The 12,063-nt window shown below is 44.4% G+C and overlaps 1 non-coding gene across 1 annotated transcript; it reads left to right on the plus strand.

Annotated features, from left to right (window-relative positions):
• Window positions 1-688: 688 nt before the first annotated feature.
• On the plus strand, window positions 689-766 carry Trnaa-cgc. The gene has a single exon. It is a non-coding gene; the product is annotated as a tRNA-Ala (tRNA).
• The last annotated feature ends 11,297 nt before the right edge of the window (window positions 767-12,063 follow it).

Genomic DNA, 12,063 nt, shown 5'->3' on the forward strand with positions numbered 1-12,063 from the left:
ACGGCATAAATTCCTCTTCTAAATTAACTGTGGTGTCTCTGACTATCTGGGAGGAGACTGAGCAGTGAAACGTGTTACTTTTACACATAAACAAGAACGATCTGTCACACTACTACACTTTAAAACAGTTTATATGTAATTCATGTCACACAGTCTCATACGGAACTTACATCCGCTTTCCTTTATATACTGTATATGATAAGATACTCTCATCCCCCTTCCCTTCTGTGTGAGAGGATGAATGAGCAAATGTATTTCTAGTTGCATGCTTGATGGTAGCAGACAAGCCTGTCTGCTAGAGAACAGCAAGACCAACGTCGGAACAGGTAGCTATGCTTTCTAAAAGCAGAGATGTTTCTATTCTTAGTATGGTCCTGTCCGTCCCTTGTCATGTTGGTATAGGAAGCTGCCCCTCTGGTCACTTCCGTTTGTATCTGTTAAGCGCGTTCGGTAGGGGCCCAGGTCAGTCTGTCCGCGGCGAGCATCTGAAGTGGTAAGATCTCCGGCTAAGCACGTGTCTGCTAAGTCCGTAGGACAGTGGATTTCTTAAGTTCAGCCTAACTGAAAATTTAATCACCTTTATTTCAGGTTTAGCTCTAAAATATCTAATGTTATCTTAAATTGTAACGCAGTGTTATTCGAGTGAAGTTCAGAATGTCTTCTGGTAGTTGCTTTGTCACTACTTTGTGGCCGAGCGAGGTGGCGCAGTGGTTAGCACACTGGACTCGCATTCGGGAGGACGACGGTTCAATCCCGTCTCCGGCCATCCTGGATTAGGTTTTCCGTGATTTCCCTAAATCGCTTAAGACAAATGCCGGGATGGTTCCTTTGAAAGGGCACGGCCGATTTCCTTCCCCATCCTTCCCTCACCTGAGCTTGCGCTCCGTCTCTAATGACCTCGTTGTCGATGGGACGTTAAACACTAATCTCCTCCTCCTCCTCCACTACTTTGTGAGTAAAGTGGAACCACGTGTTGATCAGTAACTCTAACTAAGATCATCAATCTTAAATGCGAATGTGCGTGAGATTATAACGTCTCGTCTTGACAATATTTTTCAATATAGCAGCTTTTCTTTATGTTCAACCCACGTGGGGTGTACTTTGTGAGGCCAGTACCACGTACTTATACAATTGTTTGACCCATCAGGTTAATAGTAAGACGACAGTAACCAGTTCGAGGTTTTTCTTTTGTAAATCGCGTTTCGATGTAATTTATTTTAATTATCAAAATTATTGTGGAGTTACATTCTTTGTGTAAACCAAGTTGACCACGTGAAACATGTGGTGTAAGCATCAAAGTAACCCTGAGCTATTCTTTTCGGGAAGATTTGACAGAGAGTTAGTATGAATTTAGTATACGAGTGTCTGGTAATTTCATGACGGACAGGATTGCGCTACGAACGTAACTTCTTTTGGTGAAAATTGAATCGGTTGGTTGTGGTTAATTTCCTCTTGGATATGTTTCAATGTTCTTCGTGTGTTATTTTATGAATGCAGTGTTGTATGTAGTCTCCCAATCTTGGCTCCCTATTTGATGTGTTCCGTAAAATTACAAACTCACATTTTCACAATCCTAAATAAGGCACCAGTTTAGTTATGAATCAAGATTGATATGCTGAAATTTTAACGGAACAATGATCAATGTTAAAATAAATGTCCAAATATAAACTGATTTATTTCGTTTTATTTAAATTGTCTTTATATATATATATATATATATATATATATATCACTGGTTATCATTAGATGCCGGCCGTGGTGGCCGTGCGGTTCTAGGCGCTCCAGTCCGGAGCCGCGCTGCTGCTGCGGTCGCAGGTTCGAATCCTGCCTCGGGCATGGGTGTGTGTGATGTCCTTAGGATAGTTAGGTTTAATTAGTTCTAAGTTCTAGGGGACTGATGACCACAGCAGTTGAGTCCCATAGTGCTCAGAGCCATTTGAACCATCATAAGATGAGTACTAAAAGATTATAATTAATGTTAGTCTGGTTGGGAATTTGGTAAGCTAGACTGGATACCTGGTGAAACAGTTGCGCAGTAATGCAAGGTTAACTTCCTCAGATAGCTCACAGCTTTTAACCCACTCTTATGGTCTTGAATATTAACACCGCTTTCAGAACAAATTAATGCAACAACATTACACAGTGCCAAAAGTTCTTCAATGTGTATAATGGACCGCTTCGGATACGCCATATCGCGCAAGAGAATGCGTATCAGCTGGAGTTCCTCAGATCTAGAAGATCGGCAGGAGTGCATCTCATATAGCACATTTAATACTTTATTGAATAAAGCTAGCGGTCACGACAGCAGCAGTTACAGCAGGAGGAAGGAGTAGAGAAGAACATAGAAAGGGGGACATACGATGGCAATTTTCTTATTCTGAACAAGCCACAGTTAATGCTCAGGGCCAGCTGAACATAAGCATTGTAGCATAAGTTTGTATAGTTATAATAATTTTAAAGATAACGATCATTTCTTTAGATCTTTTGTGATTCACCAGGGTAATTAGCATAGAAACTGCTCCCATTACTGCTAGGTGTAAGAGTTGCATTGTTAAAATTTTACTGTACAAGTATTTCTTCGTAACATGTAGCAAGTTTTTAAATGTACAGTTGGTCATCCCAGAGCTGAATCAATTACAGTTGTTGAGAGTAGGGGTTTGCCGATTTAACGATGTAAACTTGGATGTTTATTTGTGTCCTATTTCGCGTGAGTAATATGTTATCTTAGCAGTTCTGCAGTTTGCACGGAACGACTGAATCAGGTGTCACAACAACAATAGAATCTTATATGTTTGAGTACAAAAACAAAAGAGCTCGAGTATTGGGGACGGAATTCTTCTTGTAACATGTTAGAGATCAGTTACAATTATATTTCTTCTGTTCATTGCGTATGAATCGCAGTACACGCCCTTGAACGACCCGGCATATAATTCATAGTATTTTGTGTGAGAGGGGCGTCGTTGAGATAGGTTTGCGAGATTCTTGGAGGTATTTTGTAGGATGGTCGTGTAATGTCCACGCTAAATGCGTGTTGACGTTCTTATGTGTTTTGCTGTGGTTTGTGACTAGTGCCCAGTGCAATGTGTCTTCACTGCGGGCTGTTTATTGTTATCGCCAGTGGCGCAATGTATTTGTGGTGCGTTTTTGTCTGTGGATGCCGCCTTTGGTGCGATGTTTCTCGCGAATTGGATATTTTATTCGAGTGTGGTTACACAGATGAGCTATCGAGTCTAAGGCGGTTGTAGTTCACTGTGATTTTTCGCTTGTGGCTTTCGCATGTGGTTTCTTCACTATTGTGTGATGATATTCGTATGGGCTTTCGCGAGTAAGTTCGCAAGCGCCTGAGTGGTTGATCTTGGACGATTGTTTGTACTATGTGATGTGAGCACGGAATGTGCAAGTCACATTGGTATGTTTATACAGAGTGATCGAGGCACAGATTAATTTGTGAGAAAGAGAAGAACGGAAGATGTGTAGCTTGATAGTCAATTGTCGTTAATATCTTGTGCTTTATGTTTGTTTCAGGAGCTGGAGTAGAAAATGTTGTACACCAACCTGAGAAAAATTTGTGTCAGTTTCAGCAAAAACAATAAAAAAAGAAAAAGAGAGAGAGAGAGAGAGAGTGAGAGAGAGAATTTCGTAGCAGATTGGTGACATCAGTTCTCATGCAGATTGATGCCATACACCAGCTTAGTGCCACTTTAACGTCAACAAGAATGGGAGTATATTAATTTGTATATATTTAGCAGTAATTGGGTTGCACGAATAAGTAATAGACTTAGATGGATTGAGTATGACTGAAGTGAATGTGTACTCTAAGCCAGCTTAGTATTTTTTGTGCATGAAAGGTTACGGGAAATTAACAGTACACTATCATACCGTACAACACCTCACCACTACTTAAGATTATAAAGAAATGTAATCATTTAAAATTATCACTGTAATAATATCATATTATTTATGTAATAGAATAGGATTATATATTAGGCATTGTCAAACCGTTTATTCTTTTATTCTTGGAGCAATCTTTCATTATAATTCATTGTATTTATGTTGTAAACACATTTATACAAACACGGCACTGAATCTCCTTGTAAGGATTGTGCAGACTATTTGCAGCTGAGTTGATGGGGATGTGCCAGGCGTTTAGGAGAGGTTACTGACCTGCGGAGCAGCGGCATCGACTGAAGCAGCTTTGGAGAGGGGCCGTCGCTCATGCTGGACGGTCAAGGCCACAGGGCACTCCTGCGAGGAGGGCAGACAGTGAAGGCGGTGGCCGACTTAGCGACCGGCGGGCCGCTGGTAGACATTATGTCATCGGCTGTGTGAATATGGGTCCAAAGCGCGCGAGCCCCTTCGGGCCTACATCTGTCAACAGGGGCCTGGCGTGGGCGCCAACGGAGCACTTTCACTGCCGGTACCACTACAAGGTCCCGAGGGACCCACCCAATGAATGGAAGCCCGAGACAGGAGCCAGCAGCACGCACTTGAGGTCCGCTGAATGAAGGTATTACGTGTCTGGAGACATGAACGACGGCGACAGCGGGAGGTGATTCATCTCAAACCTGGTGTCCAAATGCTGCAAGAGTCTTCCCATGAATGTCTTCAACAGCGGCCATGGATTGCCAACCACCACGTCATCCAAGACGGTCAGTAAACGAGACGCCGATGATTGCCGCCAGAGACAAGGTCCTGCCACACAGCGGGGCTGCCTGTACTGTACATGCCAAAAAAAAGCTGTAACCCACCTTGGCTAACTCATCCCACATAGCTGCCACATCCAACCTGTTGTCTGACATGTGTAGTGCGGTTTTTGGTGTGCCAATTGTAAATTTATAAAAAATGTTTTGGGCTCCCTGAAGACCTTTTGAGAAGGGAGCTATAGGAAGCTTTGTTCTGATTGTTGTTTTATGTATGTTTCTCTTTTTATTTTTACATGTCTGATATGTGCCTTACGGTTTCCGTCTTACACATTCATATGTTTACTCTATGTTTTATTATCAAGATTTATTTTTGTTAATGGACTCATGCATTATTTTGGCATTTGGTGTAAAGTTTCACTTGTTTTATGACACTCATATGTTGTTTCGTTGTGTTGACACTTATATCTTTACATTTAAGCGGCAGATTTACACATTTTAGATAAATAAGAAGCATGGATAACTCGCAAAATTTAACCTAGTAATAGTTTCTTTTTGGATGAATGTGGGAGCGTGTGTAATCAATATTCTGTCAAGGAATGAATGTAGCCATGTCTATAATTGGGCAGGGGTAGTAATTTTTCCTAGGGGCAGAGAATCCTCAAGACCACAATATTATATTCAAGTAAGGGAATAACCTTCACTAACCCCAATTTCAGGATGAATGAGTTACATAAATGTCAGCATGGCCGTGTAACCGTTTAATAATTTTTATATAAATCTGGGTCTTCGGGAATATGACCTGATGGTATGCTCATCACACATTATTTCTCATTTATTTTTGTGGGCATGCAGCAGAGAGGGTATGGATGACCCCTGGTTGAATGTGGTTAAGACAGGGTATAACACTGTGCTGGGATTTATGGTGCAGAGAGATAGATTCATGTTCATTTCTTTGATAATGGCCGGCCGCGGTGGTCTAGCGGTTCTGGCGCTGCAGTCCGGAACCGCGGGACTGCTACGGTCGCAGGTTCGAATCCTGCCTCGGGCATGGGTGTGTGTGATGTCCTTAGGCTGGCGCTGAGCACTATGCGACTCAACTGCTGAGGTCATCAGTCGCCTAGAACTTAGAACTAATTAAACCTAACTAACCTAAGGACAGCACACAACACCCAGCCATCACGAGGCAGAGAAAATCCCTGACCCCGCCGGGAATCGAACCCGGGAACCCGGGCGTGGGAAGCGAGAACGCTACCGCACGACCACGAGATGCGGGCGATGTCCTTAGGTTAGTTAGGTTTAAGTAGTTCTAAGTTCTAGGGGACTTATGACCTAAGATGTTGAGTCCCATAGTGCTCAGAGCCATTTGAACCATTTTTTGATAATGACTCTACTAAGTGTCACCGTTTATTCTGTTCCGTGTCACACTAACCTTTTAAAGTGTGACACTCCCTATGAATAAATTTGAGAGGAACGGGGAGGTAATAAGAGATTTCAGGGAACTCTCACTACTGATTCGGTGCTATGGGGGAGGCTGGCTTGCAGGTATATGAGCCAGTGCCGAGAAGTCGCCGGCAGCGCATTCTAGGCCGGGAATAAAGCAGAGTATGGGCCTTTATTAGGGAGCAAGCCACCAAAAGAAATGTAAACGTTCTGCGGATATCCGTGGGACAGGGAAACTGGCATGCAGACGCCCAAACTCTGTTTCAAAACATGTTTCAGCATGACGCTTTTGGCGAGTTTATGGCCGTTCTTTGGAAACTTTGAAATGGACGCAACAGAGGAGATAACAAGCTGTTTATGGAGGGCTGTGCTTCCATCCTATACTGTGTTACCAAAAGACACAACAAACGCGTGGGAAAGAGGCCGCGAAGCAGAAGCGATTTTCCGTTTTCTTTCAATTAACTTTAAGGCCTCTGATTGGTCAAATCGGTTTGCAATGCAAAGACCACTCTCCGGGCTTAGAATGCCGGGCTCCAGCTCGTGACCGGCTTGTGCGAAAGTGGGGAAGTCAAAAAAGAGAAATGTGCTTTTGGAACCGAGCTGAGGAGGACTCGGTGACAAAGGAAGAAGGATCACTCTTGTACAAGTCTCTTGTACTGGCGCTTTGCTACTAAAGAACTGCAGGTCTCTACCTAAGCAGCGAGACTTGTGTCCTCTGCTAGTGTGTGACTTGGAGCCTGTGCCAGTCACCTACTGAACCGTCAGAGGTACTTCTTACATCATCACGGTCACAACGAGTGTTGGTTTGGCAGACCAGCAAAAGGGATCCACCTGCACATTGGAATCCACCGGGGTTTCAGGGGCTCATAGGGAAGTACCTGCATTGTGAATTAATCGATCGTGAGGCCGCGTACTTGCATTTTTCGGGGACGCGCATTGAATAACAGATTGCCGCCGTCCATGACTTCAGTTGCCGAACGCATCGTGGTGTGCCGCCTTGACCAGCAAGAAGGTAAAGTATTTGTGCTGCGACGTAGGGCTATACGAGGTGCATTCAAGTTCTAAGGCCTCCGATTTTTTTTCTAATTAACTACTCACCCGGAATCGATGAAACTGGCGTTACTTCTCGACGTAATCGCCCTGCAGACGTACACATTTTTCACAACGCTGACGTCATGATTCCATGGCAGTGGCGAAGGCTTATTTAGGAGTCTGTTTTGACCAATGGAAAATCGCTGAGGTAATAGCAGCACGGCTAGTGAATGTGCGGCCACGGAGAGTGTCTTTCATCGTTGGAAAAAGCCAAAAGTCACTATGAGCCAGGTCAGGTGAGTAGGGAGCATGAGGAATCACTTCAAAGTTGTTATCACGAAGAAACTGTTGCGTAACGTTAGCTCGATGTGCAGGTGCGTTGTCTTGGTGAAACAGCACACGCGCAGCCCTTCCCGGACGTTTTTGTTGCAGTTCGGGAAGGAATTTGTTCTTCAAAACATTTTCGTAGGATGCACCTGTTACCGTAGTGCCCTTTGGAACGCAATGGGTAAGGATTACGCCCTCGCTGTCCCAGAACATGGACACCATCATTTTTTCAGCACTTGCGGATTCCCGAAATTTTTTTGGTGGCGGTGAATCTGTGTGCTTCCATTGAGCTGACTGGCGCTTTGTTTCTGGTTTGAAAAATGGCATCCACGTCTCATTCATTGTCACAACCGACGAAAAGAAAGTCCCATTCGTGCTATCATCGCTCGTCAACATTGCTTGGCAACATGCCACACGGGCAGCCATGTGATCGTCCGTCAGCATTCGTGGCACCCACCTGGATGACACTTTTCGCATTTTCAGGTAGTCATGCAGGATTGTGTGCACAGAACCCACAGAAATGCCAACTCTGGAAGCGATCTGTTCAACAGTCATTCGGCGATCCCCCAAAACAATTCTCTCCACTTTCTCGATCATGTCGTCAGACCAGCTTGTGCGAGCCCAAGGTTGTTTCGGTTTATTGTCACACAATGTTCTGCCTTCATTAAACTGTCGCACCCATGAATGCACTTTCGACACATCCATAACTCCATCACCTCATGTCTCCTTCAACTGTCGATGAATTTCGATTGGTTTCACACCACGCAAATTCAGAAAACGAATTACTGCACGCTGTTCAAGAAAGGAAAACCTCGCCATTTTAAGTATTTAAAACAGTTCTCATTCTCGCCACTGGCGGTAAAATTCTATCTGCCATATGGTGCTGCCATCTCTGGGATGTATCGACAAAGAACGCGACCTCATTTTAAAACAATGCGGATGTTTCTATCTCTTTCCAGTCCGGAGAAAAAAAATTGGAGGCCTTAGAACTTGAATGCACCTCGTAGTATATATTTCTCAGCACCCTGTTCTTTCGAACCATAATTTTTTTTTTTTTGTATGGTAGAATATAGATGCTTGGTGGTGGCGTAGTTTGGAGCTATAACCAGAATTCACGTGTATGAAGTCATATAGAGCGATTAGTGTTCTGTTTAGTGTCGTGTGTAGATCCCCAGGGGATCACTTTGTCCACCGTAGATCCCATGTTAGTAAGGCGTTTGTTAAATAAAACTGTTTGTGTGATGCTTCTTTAATATTTTTGTTGTCTTGTCATGTTTAAGATGAATAAATAGAATGTCAATTACACTACAGCTTCTCCCTGAGTTCTAATTAACAGTTCCTTCCCATTTTATTATTGCACTCTAGATCTGAAACATAAGGAGTAGCTTTTCACTTGGCGTCGACCGCGTGGATCTTTCACTTCATTAACGGTAATCTTCTTTCAAACTCATTAAATATTCTCAGTTGCAATGCCCCACTTGCAGCATCCAAACATGAAGGCAGGTTAACAATCCGATAAGGTGATATGAGCTGCTGAATAAGGGGTAAAATGCGCCCTTGTGGTCCTAGGTTGCTACGTTGAGATGTCAATAACTCAACAAATATTGTTCGTCTCAATGTCCCACTTGTAGCATCTTGAGAAAATTTCTTTTTTAGCCCAACAACAAAAAATGAAGACCGATTAATGGTCCGATTAGGAAGTACTGGTAACTGAATATGGCAGAACACATAAGATTGGCCATCTCGGTCGCTGCTTTCAGAGGTCAATAAGGAAATAAATATCCGCTAACGCAATATGTCACTTGTTAATTACAATTTTGCTCGCCCTGCTTACTTAATGTTATTAATTTGTCTCCCAGTGTAGTCTTGGTAATTATTTTTTCATGCTTGGTCACTCATTCTGAAGGCTGATGTACGATGTGTTGTTGTTGAAGCTATTGAGCTGTTTGCATGTCACTTCATGTGCTGTTGTCCAAACAGTTTTCGCTCTTTTCTTCTTACGGTTAAAGATCAACGCCTTTATTCGGTATGAGTTGAACTTTGTATCGACTTCCGCCGACTTCCAGACTCAGATGTTTCAATTGCTGAACCGTTCAAAGAAAACTTGGTTCTCATCACAAATATGTACACCACTCATACATTTACAGTTGGCGATGACTTCAATCCATCGTCCATATGTCGGTGGTAGATGTAAAACAACATCAGAGATTTTACAAAATGCTTTCTCCGAAAATTATTTTGAGGAATTACTTCAGGAGCCCTCTCTAAGTGTAAATGATTGCGTCAACATACTTGACTTCTTGGCAACAAATGATCCTGAGCAGATAAGAGAGCATAATGACGGATATAGTGATTAGTGATAACAACGTCGTTATAGCAAGACTGACCACCGCATCATCCATATCCACCAAAATTAAACGCAAAATACATTTATTTAAGAAAGCAAATACAAATTCGCGTGACACCTTCCTAGAAGGCAGTTAACACTTCTTCCCAAATAAGTGCTGTACTGGTATTAGACCTAGTCGAACGAAAGGGAAATTTTGTCAAAATTCAATGAAAGCACGGTTGGTTAATGAAATCTGGGGCCACTGGCAGAGTGTGGTAACAGTCAACAGCCAGCGGGCCACGCAAGGTAAACATGACACTCACGGGTGCGGAGCTGCGACGGCAGTACTGATGCACAATTTGTTTTGAGTGGAGCAACAACGAGCCAGAAAACTGTAGCGTTGCTTTAAGTTATTGCGATGTATGAGGCGGGGCACTAGCCCACAGCCAAAAGTGGTTGTCTGTAAGTAGCTGACGTGTCGGAATTTATCCCTGCCGTAGTTTCTGCCTCTCTCTGACACTACGCTAGAAGCGAGGGAAAAATTTATATAAATAGATGGACAATTTTAGCTTGGGACAGGGTGTGCCAGGTCAGTCGAGCATTAGGATGGACCTGTGCTGGCCTTCGCTTATAGACGCCAGTCTGACAGCAATATTATAAGTATTCTGCATAAACTTGTATTATGTTTCCTATGCCCTTGTTTGGGCTACATTCCGCCTCCAGGGACACAACACCGTAGCGGGACGAAACAGCAGCCTGGAACTTGGAGATCGCACGGTCTGCCTGAAAGAGGGCAGTGACAGCGGTCTGCAGTGGATCCAGGTGGGGCTCGGTTCCCTTCGAGTCTACTGTCCACATTCACTTCCCACCTGGCGTACCAGGGTCCGGGCGAGGCGGACACTGCGGGAGGTGCAGCAGCGCTGCAACAGCGCCAGAGACGGGAGTGGGTGTTGCCATCCGGCAAGCACCACTAGCGGCTAACTGCAGCACAGCACCCAGGAAGGCGTGGGTTCGAGTCTGGTCCTGTCCTGGGAACAGCGGCGGCCCGAGGGCCACGGGTGACCAGTACACCCACCTTCTTCCCATGGTCGGACAGAGCAGGCCAAACAGGGTGGAGGGCGGCGAGGACCAGGGACTGTAGCAGTCTACGGAATGGCAGGACAACGTACGGGCGGCACGCCGACACTATGCTTCACCCATCGAGTACTGCAAATTATGTGAATAAACGAATGTCACCGAATACTGCTGTATCACTCTGTACTGCTCCTTGACGCTCTTGAGCTTGCTCGGGCTCCTGACAAAATACGGCGCGGTGGGTCCCGGCTTAAGGTCTGCCATCTGGAGTCCCGGATTCGACACAACGACCCCGCAGCAGTGGTGTCAAAAGTGGTGCCGGTTACAACGCCGGTTCCGGATTTCCACTCCCACATCTTATGTCAAGCAAGTAGCATTGAGGTATCCCTGTGTAGGGGGGCAGTTGAGGTGTTTGTTTGCGTTTATGGCAGGTGGTCGTGAACTTCTTGTTACGTCTTGTCGTTTGGGAGGTGTTCCTCCATGCCAGTATAGGGAGGAAAGCAGACTGTTTACCTGCACACGAGCTCGATGTGGATGGGTGAGTGACGTTTGATTTATTGTTTATGTGTCTTGGATGGGTGAGTGACGTTTGATTTATTGTTTATGTGTCTTGTGTTTTGAAGGGTTAAGTGTGAATTAGGATAGACTTTTTAATGGTGTCTTTTGTAAGGCCGGAGGAGCCTGTAGGTTTATCTGAATTTGGGGGAAATGGGGGACACGATAACATAGCGCTTAAATGACGTAACTTTTGTAACCTGACAGATCACGGATTACCGTGTACCAAGTGGGTGCCAAACAATTGCTTTATTTGCGAGAGATTTGGTGTTTGACGCGCAATTATTCAGAATGTAGATGGGCGATGATTCACCGCAAGAACTAAGTTTAAGGAGTAGTAGGGCGAAATTAATGGTAACAGTGGAGCTATAAGCAAGAATGGTGGAAACATGGTCAGCAGCGGAGGCTGCAGCAGTGACTACAGCAGAAGCTGTAGCCGCTCTAACAGAGCAAATTCGGGTACTATCAGAGGCGGGGATAAGGGACAAGGAAAAATATGAAGAATTAGCAGGGAGATTTGAGGCACTGTAAGTAGGGGAAGGGACGTCGGTTAAAAGTAAATTACAGGTCGTGGAGTGTCATAGACCTTTTTACCCGGCAATCTCGGCATTGATTAACCCCTTTTCGGGTAAAGCAACAGAGGGTGCGTCGGTATTCCTTAAT

Source organism: Schistocerca piceifrons, chromosome X (genome assembly GCF_021461385.2).
Source record: "Schistocerca piceifrons isolate TAMUIC-IGC-003096 chromosome X, iqSchPice1.1, whole genome shotgun sequence".
Taxonomy (NCBI): domain Eukaryota; kingdom Metazoa; phylum Arthropoda; class Insecta; order Orthoptera; family Acrididae; genus Schistocerca; species Schistocerca piceifrons.